Source organism: Furipterus horrens, unplaced genomic scaffold, assembly GCF_987537825.1.
Source record: "Furipterus horrens unplaced genomic scaffold, mFurHor1.1.pri manual_scaffold_3, whole genome shotgun sequence".
Taxonomy (NCBI): domain Eukaryota; kingdom Metazoa; phylum Chordata; class Mammalia; order Chiroptera; family Furipteridae; genus Furipterus; species Furipterus horrens.
The window spans coordinates 21,055,388-21,073,070 of record NW_028327173.1 but is presented as its reverse complement, the minus strand read 5'-3'; positions in this window follow the sequence as shown (position 1 = coordinate 21,073,070).

Sequence of the window (17,683 nt, the reverse complement as noted above, 5' to 3'; positions counted from 1 at the left end):
TATTAGAATCCTGAGTATAGTGAGAATCATAAGATACCAGGCTTGAGGGATAAAGTACAAAGGCCCTTTGGTAGAGCATCCCTAATCTATTTAAATACACACACAACCATACAGGCCTATATTGCTGGAACAAAAGGGACCAAGGAGGAGAGTAGTAGATCAGGTAGAAGAGGTGGCTGGGATAAAGATTGTGTAGATTAGCAAAACATCTCTCAAGACAAGGAACTTTAGGCTCCTCCCAAGCCAGGAAGAGAGAATCTTCAAAGCCAGACAGATGGGTGCTTGTGGTCAACCTCGAAGGGTGAAAACTGAAAGGGTGTATCTGGCCATAAGTCCTACTTGGGCCAGTGGAAAGAAACTTCTGGATATGATAAATATGTACTTATTCATTCCAACCACTTTCTAATGTAATGTACTTTCGTGTACTCCACAGGCTAGAAAACTAGAAACTATAGTACCTATCTTAAACTTCCTTGAAACCAAGGTTCTGAGTGTAATTTCAGTTTTCCCAATTAGGTGCACAAACAAGATGTGAAAGGAAAAGTGAATCAGGGATCATCTTCAGCTACTATGACTTGCTCCTTGCAAGGATGTAAAGACCTTAGGTTTCTCTTCAGTGGTGTCCCACTGTCCACCAGGAGCTTTGGGAGTGTTGCAGGGCTTCCTGATCCCTAAATAACAATGATATGTGTTCTTGTAGTCAGCCTGTGGTGGCCTCTTGATTCCTCATCGTCCTGATGGTGGCAGAGGTAGCAGCTCCCATGGTGGATCAATATGAGGCTCTTTCTTGGACACTCAGCCTAGAGATCACTCTCCCAGGCTTTTCCAACTCTTGTGAGCACCTAGTTTACCTGTACGTATTGAATCCTGTTCTACTTAGAATAGGTAGAGGGATTTGTTTCCTTCAACTACTGAACCCTGACTGATAAAGGTATTTGGTTCCAAAAGTGGTTATAGGCAATAGGTCCTCAAAGATGGGACTCAGGTTAGTTATGACTGAGTTGGATTTGAAGGAAATGAAAATCTAATTGCCACTGGAAAACGGTGAACTAGTAGACACAGATTATTTATATCTATGGTCACCTGAAATGAAATGTCTTGGAAGATTAGCAGACTTGGATGGTAGTGACTATGCTAGAGAGGTTAAAGAAAATGAAAGGCTCAATAGTTTTACATTTTCAACTCAAGGTAAGTATAGGAGAGCCCCCAAAGAATTTTGTCTCCTGTAGCCACAAGGCTGATGTACATGAAACTCAGGTGGAGATTCTGGGTTATTGAATTGCAATATAAGTTAAAATTTCAGCCTTACTAGATCTGTTATGTGAAAATTAGGGTATTGCTTGGGGAAGAGTGGGATTCTGAAATAAGCTATGGGAAAATTTGAATGGATTTGGGTAAATCCTATTGTTGTGAATCTACAGACTCCACGTGACTTTTTTCTCTGTCTTACTTGGAGACCTTCAGGTAGTTACCTTGAAAGCAAATGCTAATACTTCTCATTGCCCCTAGTACTTTTCAGTGCTAGTACTACTTCTCTTTGCCCCCTACCCCTTATTGCCACCAGGTCCATAATTACAATCAGATGCTGTTATGCATCTGGAAGGCAAACACAGTCTGATCTGAGAGGCTTACAGAAGAATTGTAAAATTTTGTTAATTTGCATCAGCAGAAACCTGAGGAATGTTTGTAAACTTCATTCAAAAGGTATTAGACCAGGAAGAAAAGAACATGATTTTATTTTCATTTGGGTAGAATTTATTAATCTGGACATTCTAGAGATCTGGCTTTAGCAGCTACGAGTGCCTCTTAACTGGTTGGTTGGTTGGATGAAACTTGGACTTAACAATGGTCTATACTCACAATTGAACTGCCAAAAATTCCTTAGAATAGCATTGGCAGACAAAGCCAAAAGCATGAAGATAGAAATGTTGATGCAGATTTATCATATGTGTGACCTTATTTCCTAATTTTGCCCTTCAGAACTTCTCAGAGGTTATTCCTTCTACTAGGGAGTTGGAAAGTACATAAATAAGGGGACACCTTATCTTAAAAAGTACTGCATGTCTATTCTCCAAAGGCTGGGAATGAAGCTAAGAGATGCTGCCATTGAAATGGAATCCCTGATATCAGTAGGGATGATGGGGTCCTGGAGTGACAGGCCAAGGGGCAGTACCAAGGCAATAGAGCTAGCTGGATGATGAAATATAACCCACTAAGTTTCTATTTGGTCTGTATAACAGAAACAAAACTCCAGGTCTGACAGAGAAGCCTGTTTTGAGTCACCAAAATGGAGAGTTATAGACACTCAGTTCTCAGATCCAAGGCTCTTGAATAAAGGGATGCTGGGTACCCTGAAGGACGCACCCAGCATATCATCATAACCAAATTGTAAATCTTCTAGTCTTCCCCCAAAGAATCTTAAGTCGTTTAACCTACGTTTCTATGCTTGAGGAAATGGAAACACCCAGGCCTTTTAGGGAATATTTGGAAACTGACCCTAAGCCAACACTAATCCCAAGGAACCTAAAAGGTCTCTGTGGTCTACTAGTTAGAAGAGAGGCATATGGGGTGTTGTGGATAGAATCGTGTTCCCCAAAATTCATATGTTGTAGTCCTAACCCCCAATACCTCAGAATGTGAGCTTATCTGGGAATGGAGTTGTTGCAGATGTAATTAAGATGAGGTCATAGTGGAGTAATCTATATGATTAGTGCCATATAAGAAGGGGAACTTTGGACACAAAAACACTCACAGGGAGAACACCATGTGAAGATGAAGGCAGAGATTGAGCTGATATAGCAGAAGCCAAGACATGCCTAAGATTGCTGCAAAATGTCCAGAAGCTAGGAGAGAGGCATGGAACAGATTCTCCTGTATAGCTCTCAGATGGAACCAACCCTGCAGACACCTTGATCTCAGACTTCTAACCTCCGGAATTGTGAGAATAAAGTAGTGTTTAAACCACCTAGTTTGTGGTGCTTTGTTACAGCATACCTATCAAACTAATACATGGGGGCCAAGTAATTTAAAAGGAATTTTGCCCTGGGTCTATCCCACATATCCATACTGTGGTTATTTCCCAGTTTCTGTGGTTTCAGTTGTAATAGGCATACTTGGCAACTGGCAGAATCTTCACATTGACCCATAGTATGAAAGCTATCACACTGTATAAAAAGAACAAAGGGAAGTCCACGGAATCGTTCTTCCCCAACGAAAAGCCAAAAGCAGCAGTGCATCCCTGAGGGAATGGTAGACATTACCACCACCATCAAAGACAGAAGTTCAAGAGTTGTACCCCCATCTATTCCCAATTAAGTCATTTGTCTTGTACAGGACTTGGCTATAGCTGTCATTTCAGATATCTCTTTATAAAGCAAATGAAACCTGCCCCTGGCACCTGCAGCCATGTAATTATTGACCTGGAATATGCTTTTTTCCCCTCTAGCCCAAAGAGCAGAAAACATGGAAAGCAGATTACTTTCACCTGTCAGGGTCAACAGTACATCTTGCTGTCCTACATCTGGGTTATATCAGCTCTCCAGCTCTGTTGAAATCTCATCTGAGGCACTTTAATCATCTCATGTTTCCCAGCAGAACTTAGCTTGACATGTGATGACATCATGTTTTCGGACCGAATAAGCAAGAAATAGCAAGTATGTATCTAAATGCCTTGGTTAAAAAAAAGGAAGGATGGAAGGAAAGGAAGGAAGGAAGGAAGGAAGGAAGGAAGGAAGGAAGGAAGGAAGGAAAAAAGAAACAAATATGTTTTAGAGGGTGGGCAATAATCCTGTGGAAATTAAGGGTATTTTCATCATAGAGTAGTAGTCAGGAGCATGGCAAGTAATCTAAAGTGAAGGATGAACTCTTGCACTGTACACTCCGCACAACTAAGAAAAAGTCTGAGCATTTGATGGATCACTTTTGTTTTAAGATTTTATATTTTATTTTTAGAAAGAAGGGAAGGGAGAAAGAGAGGAAGAGAAACATCAGTCTGTGGTTGCCTCTTACATACCCCCATGCAGGGACCTGGCCAGCGGCTCAGGCATGTACCCTGACCAGGGATCAAACCAGTGACCTTTTGCTCTGCCAGATGATGCCCAACCAACTGAGCCACACTGGCCAGGGAGGATCGCTTTTTTTTTTTTTAAGTATATTTTATTGATTATGTTGTTACAGTAGTTTCAATTTTTCCCCCCTTTGTTCCCCTCTGCCCACTACCCCCCTTCCCTCCAGAAATCCCACCGCTCTTAGTTCATGTCCATGGGCCATGCATTTAATTTCTTTGGCTTCACCCTTTCCTATATTATTATTAACATCTCCCTGTCTATTTTGTACCAACCGATTATGCTTCTTAGTCCCTGCACCAATTCCCCATTTCTCCCCCTTCCCCCTCCCAGCTGACAACCTTCCAAATGATCCCCATACCTATGGTTCTGTTCCTATTCTGGTTTGCTTAGTTGGATTTTGTTTTTATTTTGTAGATTCAGTTGTTGATACTTGTGAGTTTGTTGTCATTTTAGTGTTCATAGTTTTGGTCTTTTTCTTAAGTCCCTTTGACAATTCATATAATAATGGCTTGGTGATGATGAACTCCTTTAGCTTCACCTTGTCTGGGAAGCACTTCATCTGCTCTTCCATTCCAAATGATAGCTTTTCTGGATAGAGTAATCTTGGTTGTAAGTTGCTTTTCATTACATTGAATACTGCTTTTGCCATTCCCTTCCTGCCTGTGAAGTGTCCTCTGAGAAATGAGCTGATAGTCCTATAGGCACCCCCCTGTAGGCAACTCTCCGCCTCTCTCTTGCTGCCCCCAGGACTGTCTTATCTTTCACCTTTGGCGTCTCAGTCATGATGCGTCCTGGTGTGGTCCCCTCTGGGTCCAGCTCTCCCGGGACCCTCCATGCTTCCTGGACCTGTATGTCCATCTCCTTCACAAAATTTGGAAAGTTTTCCTCATTTTTTTCAATTTTTGCTTCCTCATTCTGCACTGGTTGACTGGGTTTTTTCTTCCTTATGTTCCAGATCATTGATTTGAACCCCGATTTCCATCCCTTCACCATTGGTTTTGTGTGGATTTTCCTTCGTTTCACTTAGCATAGCCTTCACTTCTTCTCTTATGTGTTTGCCATACTCAAGCATATCTGTCAAGCCTGTGAGCATCTTTATCACCAGTGTTTTGAATTCTTCATCTGTTAGGTTGTCTATCTCCTCATCTGTTAGGTTGGCTATCTCCTCGTCGCTTAGTTCTCCCACTGGAACCTTGATCTGTTTCTCCTTTTGGGGCATACTTCTCTGTCTCCTCATTCTGACAGGCACTTGTGTTTGTTTCCTCTGTGTCCCAGGTAGAGCTGTTGCATCTGTTACATTGTAAGGGGCAGAGCCTTAGGGATTCATCAGTACAGGGTGACCCGTTTCACCACGTTGTGGTGCTGTATGTGGGGGAGGTGTCTGAGAGGGAACAATGCCGCTTGCTCAGCACTCGCCTCTTTTTCAGGCACTTATTCCCCTTCCGTATGGGACTGGCGCCTCTCTAGCTGTTACCCTGGCTGTTGTTCCCGGATTGGGTGGGTCTGCAGGCGTTCTAGAACCATGGGGCCCTTTAAACAAGGAGACTCTGCTGAGAGACCAGGAGTTTCTGCCTCCACCCCAACCCCCACTGGTTTGCACAGTCAGAAGCAATGAGGCTTGATTTAACCCGGTGCTGGGACTGTGGGCTGTGAGGTCTGGTGAGGAGCTGGGAACGCTCCCCAGGTGTCCCTCCTGACTTTTTAAAACGTGTGACTGTGCTTTCTGCCAGCCTGCTGCTGCTGCTGCCACCACACCATGTCCTCTCCACCCTGGCTCCACCACTCCTCCCTGTCTGGATGAGTATTTCTTCTTCATATCTTTGTTTGCTGGACTTCCGTGCAGTTTGATTTTCTGGAACTTCTGGTTGTTACTAGTTTTGAGGTAGTTGTATTCCTTCTTAGTTGTGGAGGGAGACACAGCACATCTGTCTACACCTCCATCTTGACCAGAAGTCTGAGGAGAATCACTTTTGAATTTAGAGGTAACATACCACATTTGGTTATGCCGCACTGACATGTTTACCAAGTAACCCATAAGACTACCAGCTTTGATGGGCCCCCCAAAAGAGAATGGTCAGCAGTGGGTACAGGCTGCTATGTAAAGCAGTTTAGTTTTAAAACCTCACAGATCCAGTGGTGTGCAAAATCCCTTGGCAAATGAGGATACAGAATACACACTGTGGCTAGCTTCCATAAGAGGATCACAGCACAGGGCCTTATGATTTTGGAGTGAAGCCATGCTATTTGTGGCAATGGCTATTCTTTTACTACTGAGCCCTGCTCCATGGTCTGGGGGGACAAGCTAGGCATTTAATAGCAGTTAGGTTACATCAGATCCCTTTCATCATAGAGAAAGCAGCAATTTGTCCTCACTGGAAAAGACATTCATTCATTCAAGATATGGATTGTTTCCATGCATGCCAAGCCTAAAATATTCACAAAGAAATTTTAAACTGAGCAAAATCCCAATTATAAAACCAGACATTTCCCCCATCCTCTGTTATTCTAAATTTGATTATATGTTCCCGTTGAAAAGTGCAATGGCTAAGAGGATAGACTCCAGAGCCAAAAAGCCTGGGTAGGAATTCTAACTCCACCATTTAAGTATCTTATTACCTTGGGCAAATTATTTAACCTCTCTATTTCAGTTTCTTCAGTGGGGACTGTGAGGATTAAATGAATACATATAATAGTGCCTGGCCTGTAATAAGTGCTATATGTATTAGCGAGTTTCATTTTCACTTAGTATCATGATCATCATCAGTCTTATTATCTATAAACTTACTAAATGCCTTATTCAGCCTGTGATATTCCACACAACACTGCTTCTCATCAAACAGGCAAGGGGCCAAGACCCATGGAATCATCATCCCAAAGCAGCTGGCTGGCTGTACAGAATAGTCAAATGGCTTACAAATGGCTTACAATTCTCAACACCCACAAGAGGGCACATAATGAGCACATCAACTAGAAGTTTTCTGGCCAGTGTGGGTTCTTCATTCACTGAACCAGTAGCCTAAAAGGGGCAACTGTGTTAGGTGGAGTGATTGATCCTGATTACCAAGGGAAATAGGTTTACTGTTGCTCAATGGAGGATGGGAAGAGGTGTGCCTGGAACCTAAAGGACTCTCTGGGGCTACTTCTAGTATTACCATATTTAAGAGTAAAAGTTCTATAAGGCTAAAACACAAAAGGCTTGATTCCTTTAGGAATAAAGACTTGGGTCACCACACCAGATAAAGAACCTCATCCAGGTGAGGTAATGGCTCGGAGAAAAGGAACTTAGAATGGGTAGTAGAGAAAGAGAGTTATGAATATGAATAATTCATGTAAACTTGAGAAATAAGGACTATATTAGCATTTCATTTTTTTCCTTGCTGTACTATGTATGTGTTTTATAACTATTAACCCATTTTTTCCCCACCTCCCACATTTTCCTTAGTGTTATAAGGTGTGTTATTGTTGGTAACTTGATAATATAGTTCTTTGGTTACAACTGTTGAGGGAAAATTGTGACTGAGCTAGAATAGATATCACCCTTAAATGGATACATGACTAATAAAATTCTTAATCTCTCCTTTTAGGGGAGGTGTAGATCCCTAAAGAGCCAAAGAATAAATTGATGTAGATATGGTGAATTGGCTGTCAGCATCCATTCCACTATCTTTCTCATAACGCCAAGGCTGCAAAGTTGAACACTACATTTCCCAGAATTACTTGCAGTTAATATTCTGCATAAAAATTAGTGTCTATAAATTGCATTCATTTATATAAGAGTTGGGAGGAGAAAGTGGACCAAGGCTATCTCCCAGCAGCATTCCAAAGTCCAATTAACTTTTAAAAAAGCAGTGGTGACAGTATCAGAAGTGGCTTTCTGATCCTTAGATTGCAACTACAGTGATGTATTTTTTTTAATTGATTTTGAGAGAGAGAGAGAGAGAAACATTGATTTGCTGCTCTACCCATCCATGCACTCATTGGTTGCCTCGTGCACGTGCCCTTGCTGGAGACTGAACCTGCAACCCTGTTGCACCAGGACAATGCTCCAACCCACTGAGCCACCTGGGCAGGGCATGCTGTGTGTATTTTTTAATCATCCCATTTTTTATTGAGGTATAGCTCACATAACATAAAGTTCGTCATTTTAAAATGTACAACTCAGATTTTAAGTGTATTCACAAAGTTGTGCAACTATCACCACTATCTAATTCCACAACATTTTCATCACCTCCAAAGAAACCTATTCCCTCCTCCCCTCAGCACTGGCAACCACTGATCTAATTTCTGTCCCTATTCATTAGCCTATTCTGGACATTTCATGAGTGGAATCATACAGTATGTAGCATTTTGTGTCTGACTTCTTTCATTTGGCATAAGTTTTTCAAGTTCCATTCTTATTATAGCACGTAATAATATTCCATTGTATATTGTATGGATATACCACATTTTGTTTATATATTCATTAATTGATGGGCAGATAGGTTATTTCCACCTTTGGCTGTTGTGAATAATACTATATGAATATTAGTATACAAATATCTTTTCAAGTCTGTGCTTTCAGTTATTTTGGGTATATATCCAAAAATAGAATTGCTGGGTTATATAGAAATTCTGTTTAATTTTTTGAGGAACCACCATCCTTTTTCACAGAGGTTATACCATTTTACTTACCAGCAATACACAAGAGTTCCATTTTCTTCACATCCTTGTCAACACTTGTTATGGTCTGTCTTTATCATTACGTGTAGCCATCCTAGTGGGCAGAAAGTGGTATTTCATTGTAGTTTCAATTTACATTTCCCTAATGACTAATGATGTTGAGCGTCTTTTCATGTACTCCTTGGCTATTTGTATATCTTCTTTGAAGAAATACCTATTCAAATGCTTTGCTCATTTTAAAATTAGGTTATTTGCCTTTTTTATGGTTGAGCTATAAGACTTCTTTATATATTCTAGTTACAAGTTTCTTAACAGATAAATAATTTACAAATACTTTCTCCCATTCTGTGGGTTGTCTCTTCACTTGTTGTGTTTTTCAATGCCAGAATTCTAGTAGTGGCCTCCTGACTCCTGATGCTATCAGAGTTAGCAGCTATTCTGTGGTCTTGTTCTGAGAGTCATTTTTGATGCCCGTCCTAGAGACCACTTCTTTAGCCCTTCTAACTCTATTTTTAAACACCTGATTCCTTATATTAAGTCATTTTCTGTTTAAAAATGAAGTGATTTATCTTTCATGTGAATGATCTCTGACTCAGAAAGAGGACAACTTGAAACCTTCAGGCCAGGATATGACATGTCATTTTACTAGAGCTGATGTGCAGCCAAACTAGTAATAATAAATTCCTGGAAAGTCAGATTTGAAGACCAACTGGTTCAACCCCTTCATTTTTGAAATGAAGGGAAGAAATTGAGCCACAGCTAGGAAGACAAAAAAAAAGGATCATGAAGCTGAGTGCCTGCCACTCCCTGAGCCCCTTCCTGAGGCCAGTGGCCATGAACTGATCTTCATGAAATCACTGTGATCTGGGTCATGTAAATCCAGTGAGACCAGCCTTGCCAACCTTACTGCAGCTGAAGGACACAGAGTTTGGGCCCAAGCCAAATGCTGCTGTGAACAACCTAGATGTGACGGAAGCCAGCCGCCTGTGTGAGACTATCTGGTATGGGAGACGTAAGTGCTAGGAGCACACCCAGAGCATGTCACCAGATCATTATTCCTGTTCTCCAGGGACTTGCTTGAACAATTGTTATGGCTTCCCCTGATAATCTCACTTCCTTTGTGTCCCTACCATAGCTCCCAATACCAAAAGTCATCTGAACATGGCTGCATTGGACCTCTGTGGTCTGCCTTTGTGAGTAGCTTGGGATATAGTTCCAGATCTGGATACTGCTTTGCCATTCCTTAAGCACCTGCCTTGGAAGAAATTCATCCGTTGCTTACTATATATAGACAGCTGTTCTCTTCAGGCTCTGCACTGGGGCACAGAAACTGACACCCAGAAACAGACCCAGGCCTTGGAGGTGCGGGACCACCAATGGAAAAATGGAACTTGAAACCATAGTTGTGAAAGAAAGGAGAAATGGCTTTCTCATCTCATGATCCTTTAAACAAAAGTGCAGGGAAAGGAGCAACCAGAAAAGGGAACAGGAGAACCAGGAATAAACAAAACCTGGAAGCCAAGTGGGATGAGAATTCAGCGAGGAAAGCATGATTATGGTACCAGAATGGAGACTGGGCCCAGAGCCGGCCTGCCTAAGGCCAGCTGGTAGCATGTGGGTTCTTGACTTTGTGTAGGAAAGATTTCACAACAGGTCCAGGTGATTTTGAGAGTATGTTTATTAAAGCTGGGGACAGTGAAACAAAAGAAGGGCTTAGGGTAGAAGAAGCAACAGAGAGAGCCAAGGCGGGGCTGCTGTCAGCTCACTGGAGTGTCAGAGAAAAGGTTAACCCAGGACCAGCTGCCGCTGCCCATTGCTCCCCTGGTGAGGTCCCTTAGAGTTTAGGAGATGCACAACTTGTTGAGGAAGAAGAGGTGCAATGAAAAGGCGTGGGCCTGCTACTGGGAGGGAGAGCTGCCCTGAGGACTTCATCTTGAGGGTTTTAAAGGCTGGAGGTTTAGGGGAGGTCTTAGTGGGATCTCAATAGAATATTCATCAACTTTTCCAGGTGTTCCCTTTCAGGGTCGTGGTCTCCACTGATTGGTCAGCACCAGGGCAGGGGGTCTAAACCACATGGCCAGCAATACACCAAGGGAGGAAAGGCCACCCTGGGGGCAAGGTCTGGCACCAGTTTTGCCCATTGCTAGGCATCCAGCGCTTACTGCCCTGGTGACCTTCTGTATCTGGCTGTAAATTGCTCCGCCAGTTTGTTCAGCTGTCTCAGTTTCCCCATTCCACTTGTGAACAAATTTTCCTAGCTTCTTACTAACCTGCTTCAGCTGGCATGTGAGATGGGAAATAATTGGTAACTTTGGAGAGAGCAACTTCAGCAACAGAAAACAAATCCCATTTAGTTGAGATGCGAGTGAAAGGTAAGGAGGTAGAGATGGTAGTCAGCTCTCTTCTAAGAAGGAGAGATTTGGTTTTTTTCGTAGAAGATACTTAAGCCTGCTTGGAGGCTCAGGAGATAAAATGAGTAGAGAGGGGGAGAGTGAAAATATAAAAGTGAGGAAGGGACTTGATGGTGCTTTTTCTCTAAGAAGATAGATGAATAGGATCAAAGGTACAGCAAAGGGGATGGCAGTGGATACAAGAAGGGGCCCCTCCCCTCAGCTTGAAGGGAGTTGGAGATGACCATGAGATTTAGTGCCCTTCCCAAACAGGGATAATCTTCACCATGAGAAGATATAAAACACCTACTACAGAATAGATAGTTGGTAAATATCAGTCCTTCCCTCCCCTCCCTGGCAGTGCAGATTCTGTCCTCTGGGGCCACATGTGATGTCACTCTGGGATGTCACAAAGCTAGAGCTAGAGAAATTAAAGGCAATCCCAAGCTTTTCTAGAATCCAGGGAGTAGAGGCTGCTTTCTCCTGAGGTTCCTAAGCTGAGAAGATGTAAGCATGGATCTTCCACTACATGGACAGAGACTGCCTGATATTGAAACCAAGACAGGAAGGCAGACCTAAGAAATGGAGAGAGGGCAAGAGACAGAAACACCATTAGAACACACAGGATAACATGGTCTTAATGCCAGGAATTTTCTGTGCCTGAAGCACCTGAACTTTCCTGTAATCCCAACAAATCCCTCCTGCCACCCAAAGTCCATGTCTGTTAGGATTCTGTCACCTGTAACTAAAGAAGCTCTGACTGTATGGGGTGTTGCCAGTGCTGTCTCTAACACGTGCAATTAGCTGAGTTGAAGGAGACAGAGAAGGGTGAAGGTTTCCCCACCCAGGCCAGGGGATCAGCATTCCCCCATGTTGCAGCTGCATAGCCAGGGTCTCCTGCAGCTCAGATCATGTGCCTAACATAGACGGAAACTTGGGGACTTCGTAGAAATATGTCAGGAGGTTGTGTTGGCTACTTTCCCAGGCCTTCAGAGTCAAAGAGACAAATTTTGCTGAGAGAATAACAAATGATACAAGCTAACATATATTTTGTGCGTATGTATTTAAACTATTTTTAATTTTTAAAATATGTTTTAATGATTATGCTATTATAGTAGTCACAATTTTCCCTCTTTGACCCCCTTCACCCGGTACCCCCCTTCCCTCCAGCAATGCCCCCCTTTAGTTCATGGGTCATACATATAAGTTCTTTGGCTTCTGTGTGCCCTTTAATATTCTTAACATCCCTCTGTCTATTTTGTACCAACCAATTATGCTTCTTAATCCCTGTACCATTTCCCCTATTCTACCCCTACCTGCTCCCAGCTGATAACCCTCCATATGATCTCCATACCTATTATTCTGTTCCTGCTCTGGTTGTTTACTTAATTTGTTTTTGTTTTTGTTTTTTAGATTTATTTGTTGATAGTTGTTTGTTGTCATTTTAGTGTTCATAGTTTTGATCTTCTTCTTTTTCTTAAATAAGTCCCTTTAACATTTCATATAATAATGGCTTGGTGATGATGAACTCCTTTAGCTTTACCTTGTCTGGGAAGCACTTTATCTGCCCTTCCATTCTAAATGATAGCTTTGCTGGATAGAGTAATCTAGGTTGTAGGTCCTTGATTTCATCACTTCAAATACTTCTTGCCAGCCCCTTCTTGCCTGCAAAGTTTCCCTTGAGAAATCAGCTAATAACTCCTTTGTAGGTAACTCTCTGCTATTCTCTTGCTGCTTTTAAGATTCTCTCTTGAACTGTTTTTAAAGATTTTATTTATTTGTTTTTAGAGGGAGGAGAAGGGAGAGAGAAATATCAATGTGTGGTAGCCTCTTGCACACACCCAGCTGGGGGCCTGGCCCACAACCCAGGCATGTTCCCTGACTGGGAATTGAACATGTGACTCTTTGGTTCACTGGCCAGCATTTAATCCACTGAGCCCCACCAGCTAGGGCTCTCTATCTTTAAACTTTGGCATTTTATTATGATGTGTCTTGGTGTGATCCTCTTTGGGACTCTCTGTGCTTCCTGGACTTCTATATCTATGTTCTTCACCAAATTGGGAAAGTTTTCCTTCATTATTTTTTCAAGTAAGTTTTCAATTCCTTGCTCTTCCTCTTTTCCTTCTGGCAGCCTTATGATTTGGATGTTGATATGTTTGAAGATCTCCTAAAGGCTTCTTATACTACCCTAGTTTTTTTTTTTTTTAATTCTTGTTTTTTCTTGCTGTTTTGGTTGAATGCTTATTTCTTCCTTATGTTCTAAATCATTGATTTTAATTCCAGCTTCCTCCCCTTTACTGTTGGTTCCCCATAGATTTTTCTTTTTTTCACTTAGTGCAACCTTCATTTCTTCCTTTATGTTGTTGCTGTACTCAGTGAGTTCTCTGAGCATTCTGATCACCAGTGTTTTGAACTCTACATCTCATAGGTTGGGTATCTCCATTTCATTTATTTATTTTTCTGGGGTTTTGTTCTGTTCTTTCATTTGGGCCATACTTCTTTGTCTCCTCAATTCGATGGCCTCCCTGTGTTTATTTCTGTGTACTAGGTAGAGCTGCTTTGAATGCCTGTCTTAGTAGCATAGCCTATTGTAGAAAAGGCACCTGGAGATTGTGTGGGGCAGAACCTTAGGTAATCGCCAGGGCAGGGTAATTAGCTTCACAGCTTTGTGGGGGGAGGGCTCGGAGAGGGGACAGTGTTACTCCCTGGTTTCTGGAGGCCTGTTCAGCACTCGCCCCATTTCCAGTCACTTCACCCTCTCCTCATGTGCTACTGGCATACTTCCAGCTGTTGCCCTGGTGCTGAACCCCAGAGTGGGTTGGTGTGTGTATGTTTTAAGACTGTGCGGGCCCTTTAAGTAGAGTCTCCTGAAAATCCAGCATTTTCTTCCACTGCCCCACCCCCTACTGATTTTTACAGCCAGAAGTTATGGGTATTTATCTTCCCAATGCTGGAACCGTGGGCTGTGTGGTCTGGCTTGGGGCTGGGATCACTCCCAACTTTTATCCACCACACATAAATGTGAGACAGCCCATTCCACTGCTGTCGCCACCTTTCCTCGTCACACCACGTCACCTCACCTCTCCACCCATCTCCACATCTCCGTCCCTCCTACCTGTCTGGATAATGTGGCTTCTTTAAATCCTTGGTTTTCGGAGTTCCATACAGTGTGATTTTCTGATGGTTCTGGGTGTTATTTGTTTTGAGGTTTCATTGTAATTCCCTCTGTGGTTGTGTGAGGAGGCAAAGCATGTATACCTGTGCCTCCATCTTGACCAGAAGTTACAAGATAACATTTCTGAGGCATTCACCATATGCCAGGTTCTAATTGCTTTACACATGTTAACTCATTTAATGTCCACAATAACACAAGGAATTGGGTGCTATTGTTATTCCTCAGTTTACATTTGAGGAACTGAGGTACAAAATGACTTGCCCAAGGTCACAAAGCTAGACAGGTAGAGCTATGACTTGAATCAGGTAGCCTGGTCACTACAGCTTTGCTAAGAAAGACTGCCTGTAGCCCGCAAACCAAGCTGATGCAGAGTCTGATGGTCAAGACAGGCATGGTAGCATCTCTTACGTCAATAACTCCTTGCTATTCTTGATCCACAGGATATGATCCACACTGCAGACCGTTGGGCATCATTTCAACTCCTCTCCTTTTCCAAATGGGGTTGCTTATTTATAATTAAGTATCTTGCTTTTCTCTCCACCAATGCACCAAAATATCAGGGGTTGATTAACTTTGTTATTGATTTATAGCAGTGTTTCCTAAACTTTTGGTCTCAGGACCCCTTTACACTGAAAAATTGAAGACTTAAAAGACCTTTCTTTTATGTCAGCTACATTGTCAACACTTGTAATGTTAGAAGCTAAAATAAATAATTTTAAAATATTTAAAATTAATAAACTCATTAATGTTAACATAAATAACACCTTTTTCAATGAAAAAAATAACTCCATTTTCCAAATCAAAATAGTAAAGAAAATGACATTGTTTGAGATTTTTGCAAATCTCTTTAATGTCTGGCTTTATAAAAGGTATCTAGATTCCCATCTGCTTCTTTATTTACTCTTTTGAAATACGTTGTTTTGGTTGAAGTATATGAAAAAAATTCAGCCTCATACAAATATGTAATTGAAAAAAAAATGTATGAGTATTTTAAAGCCTTTGCAGATAATTGTCAGTATTCCTCCTCGATACTATACCAAAGCTTGACAACTGATAATTTTGTAAAACTTAGTTTCAGTATGGAACGTGAAACCATATCAATCAACTTTTCATTAAATGCATCCATTATTCATTTGCAATTTTGTAACATCATGTATTGGTCACTTGGAAAATATTAGCTCACTGAGTTGTACAGATCTTCCAAATGTTAAATTTTTCAAAAATCTATTTTCACTCAAAGCTCAAATTTTCTCATTTGCAGCAAATATTTTCTTTTTTAATTTATTTATTGATTTTAGAGAAAGAGAGAAACATCAATTTGTAGTTCCGTTTATTTATGCATTCACTGATTGCTTCTCATATGTGCCCTGACCAGGGATTGAACCTACAACCTTGGTGTACCAGGACAATACTCTAAACAACTGAGCTGCCCAGCCAGGGTGGCAGCAAATATTTTCAGTTTTTTCGCTTGAATTGAAGGCTCATTTCCTTTATTTTAGAGAAAATGTCTGCAAAAACTCACATTTGCATAACTCTAGTAAGTCTTTCAATCAGTAGAAATGGTATTCATGAAAAAAAGCTGCTAGTTCAGCTTGCAACTCAAACAATGGCACAAGTGCTTTTCCTGGAGACAACCACAGTACTTAAGCATCCAGCAGAATGCTTTTCATTCTGTCAAAATATTTAAAAGAAGTATGTTCAAGGGTAGAGATTTAATAATGTTAATAATTTTTACTGTTTTATCAAGTCATTCTTAAGTGATTTCTCTTACTGTGTGCACATGGTGGTGACTTTGCAATGCCTACTAGTATACCTTGTGCGAAGGGGCCAGCTGTTTTACCCACCATTGACCTTTCACTACCAAAAAAGCAAAATAACATTTATGTATGATTATGAAAATAATTTTGACTTCATAGACCTTCTGAAAGGTTCTTGAGGACCTTCATGGGTTCCAGACCATACTTGGAGAACCCCTGATCTAATGCTCTATTCATCAGTTAACGCCTACCATGTGACTACTCTAGGCACTGAGTATTAAGTAGTGAGCTATGTATGAGATCCTTAAGGCCTCTTCTCTTAATGTTCTTGTCATATTATTTGAAGCACGAAAGTTTTTCATTTTGATGAAGTAAAATTTATCCGTGGTTGCTTGTGCTTTTAGTGTCATACCTAAGAAACCATTGCTTAATCCAAGGTTACAAGGATTTATGCCTGTTTCCTTCTAAGAATTTTATAATTTTGGTTCTTAAATTTAGGTTTTTGATTCATTTTGAGTTAATTTTTGTGTATGGTGTGAGGTAGGGGTCCACCTTCATTCTTCTGCATGTGGATACCCAGTTGTCCAAGCTACATTTGTTGAAAAGACTATTTTTCTCCCTTGAATCATGTTGGTACCATTGTTAAAAATCAATTGACTGTGTGTGTATTTTTATTTCTGGTTTCTTTACTTTTGGATTCTTAATTCTGTTCCATTGATCTATATGTCTGTCCTTATGCCAGTACTACATTGTCTTGATTACTGAAGTATGATTGGTTCTTTTTAACGTTGTTTTGACTATTCTGATCTTTTGCATTTCCATGTGAATTTTAGTATCAGCTTGTCAATTTCTGCAACAACAACAACAAAAAAACAATAGGCATCTTGTAATTTGATAGAGTTTACATTGAATTTGTAGATGAGTTTGGGGAGAATTGTCATCCTAACAACATTAAGCCTTACAATCCATGAACCCAGGATACCTTTCCGTTTATTTGTCTTCTTTAATTTCTTTTATGTTACTTTTGATGTTAAGCTGAAGAGTAATGTGAGGCAGGCCGCTCCCAATGCTCAGCTCGGTGGAAACTCCCTGTCCAGGAGAGGTCTTGAGATCATGGATGAAAAGCAATGAAGTAATCTGGACACTGTCTTTTGTCTGAGAGGAGGAAAGATGGCAAATCTCTCTAGAGGAGAAGAACCCCGAATGTTACCTCCTAGTTTCTTTTTTTGTGGAAGGTATTTGGGAGATTCAAGGTCAGGATTCATAAATCACCAATCAGCTTCAAACACTTGGATTACAGTTAACATTACTGATTACAGGTAACAATGTAAAGAACACAGTGACCATTCTGGGTCAGGGTTTGTTAGACATCCTGGTGCCATACTGACACTAGGTGCAAGGCTTCATACATTTTTCCGGGCATTTAATGCTACACACTGTTTATAGTTAACTAAGAGATAAGAAAAACAGCAAGCTTCAAAGCTTAATATGCATTCTTTAAGTCTAATTCCCACGGGAACCCTCTGAGTGGCCTTTGAATCATGCCTGCCTCTGGTCTTCCTGGTTTTCCAATCAAGTCTTACAGGCCTCTTAAGGGCCTGGTTCACAGCTGGGCTACAGTTCCCGAAACTACAC